The sequence below is a fragment of the Pinus tabuliformis genome, chromosome 3_2 (assembly GCF_031772625.1).
Source record: "Pinus tabuliformis cultivar Carrire ecotype Pingquan chromosome 3_2, CPIR1, whole genome shotgun sequence".
Classification (NCBI taxonomy): domain Eukaryota; kingdom Viridiplantae; phylum Streptophyta; class Pinopsida; order Pinales; family Pinaceae; genus Pinus; species Pinus tabuliformis.
This window is the reverse complement of record NC_142302.1, coordinates 709,475,567-709,477,960: the sequence shown is the minus strand read 5'-3', so window position 1 is coordinate 709,477,960 and position 2,394 is coordinate 709,475,567.

Sequence of the window (2,394 nt, the reverse complement as noted above, 5' to 3'; positions counted from 1 at the left end):
AAGACTGAAGGAACCTAGCAGTGAACCCATCAGGCCTTGGCGCCTTATCCGGCTCCATGCAATCGAAGGCTTTCTTGAGCTCATCCATGCTGATCGATGCAGTCAGCATAGTGTTGACAGAGTCTTGAACACATAGGGGGATTAGATTAATCGGATAGGCATGGGGGTCTATAGGAGGGTCAGTAGGCGCTGAATAAAGCTCTTTGAAAAAAGTGAAGGCTGCTCTCTTGATGCCTTCAAAATCTTTAACCACTGCATCTTGGGAGCGGATTTCTGATACATTTTTGAATTGCTTGCGAGCTTCGGCATGCTTATGGAAAAAACTGGTATTTTTGTCGCCAGCCTGTAACCATAAGTTTCTGGATTTTTGTCTCCAATACTCCTCTTCGTCCCTACTAGCTTTATGGAGGGCTTTTTGCAACTCAACTTCTTTTTGGAGCAGACTTTGGGTAACAGCAGAATCCTCCATTGATGATTGGAGGGCAGCAAGGTTTTCTAATGACTCTTTTCTCTTGGCAGCTGGAGTTTTCAGAGTTTTAGCCCACTCCTTGAGCCTTCTCTTAAGAGCCCGCAACTTTTCTTCCCACACAAAGAAAGGGGATCCCAGGACATGTCGGTTCCAGACTTCAAAAACCATCTCATGGAAACCCTCTTGCTGAATCCACAAAGGGCTAAATCTAAAGGGAATGGGGCCAAGAAAACCATCCATGGAGAGCTCGAGACTAATGGGTTTATGATCGGAAGTGCAGTTAGGTAGAATTTTGGAAGAGGCCATTAGACCACTAGTAAGGAAGGAGGTTTGGACGAGGAATCTGTCCAAACGAGCAGCTATGTGGTTGGGACCTAACCTTTTGTTAGACCAAGTGTATTTCCCAGCTGAAGGCTTGATATCCTCCAGATCCCAGCCAATCATTATATCTTCTACCCATTCTCTAGCTGGGTCCCTTACAGGAGAATCCCCTTTTTTCTCTTCAGCGGCTAGAGTAACATTCAAATCCCCTGCAATAATGATGTTTTCTGGATTGTGCAATAAAAGAAAAGACTGGAGCGAGTCCCAGCAAATTTTTTTCTCCGCTGGAGAGACCGGAGCATAAAGGTTGAACATACTTACTTGTTGACCAGAGTCTTTGTGGAGGAGCTGAGTGAAAATCCAGTGATGGCAACTTTCTTCATGAGTCAAGTCATATTTGGAGCTGTCCCAGAAGGAGGCAATCCCACCAGAGGCGCCTCTAGCACTAACAGCTCTACCGGGGCCTTTGCGCCAGAATATTTTTCTGGATTGGAGGAGAAGAGTGTCCTCCAGCTTTGTCTCCTGGATGAGAAGGATTTCAGGCAAATGCAACCTCACAATGTCTTTCAGGGCATCTTCTTTCAGCCTGCTACCTAATCCTCTGCAATTCCAGGAGACGTACTTCATTATTTACTGGATTAGGAAGGAGTAGCTCCTTTTGGAGCCCTGTTGTGCTTGCACCCGGATCTGGTGTTCATCATTCCTTTGAGAGTTTTCTCGGAGCCTTGGAGAACATCCAGATAAGTTTTCTCCTCTCTCTGTTTCTTCTTGGATTTCCGACCCCTGGTCGATTTGATAGGAGTAATTTGTGAGCTCTCTGATTCAGAGTTTATTTCTTCTGATTCTTCCCCTGAGTCAGAGGCTAGACTAATGTGCTCATCGATGCCTGCGTTTCCCCCTTGTTCAGCCTCTGTTAGGGGGAAAGTTGTTTCTTCTTCGATTTCTTTCACTTTCTTCGACTGATCTTCAGTTTCTTCATGGTTCTCTGAGGCATCCACCTTTTCACCGGAGGAGGGGCCATCATTTGAAACTGGTATGGTCTTCGAATTGGTCTGGGGATTCCCCATTGGTCCTGATTTCTTCTGCTCATTGGGCTTTGAGACTACCTTGCCCTTTTTTATTTCTTTCCATCCTTCTTCTTCCACTTTGTCCCCTGATGGGGCTTTGGGGCAGTTTCATTGAAAGTGACCGTGCTCATGGAAGATTCTGCACTTAAAGGGCAGTTGCTCGTAGTCCAGCTTCTGGAAGTGGTGCCAATCTCCAACTGTAAGTTTGATGGCTTCCGGCAGACCAGCTTCCAAGTCAACTTCCACGCAGATTCTGGCGCAGGTGTATTGGCCCTTGTTATCAGCTTTGTCGATGAATCTGCCCAGTCTGTTTCCTATCTTTTGCAGGGATTGGAAGCTCTAGCAGTGTAATGGTAGGTTTGGAAGCCGGACCCAAACAGGAACCTCCTTTGGGACATCGACTGAAGGGTCGAAGTTGGGGGTCCATTTATTCAGAAAGAGACCTTGATTTCCCATGAAATATGGACCGTTTCTGAACACCAGATCTCGGTCTTCCTTGGTAGTGAATTCGAAAATGAAAAAACCTCTACCGACAGC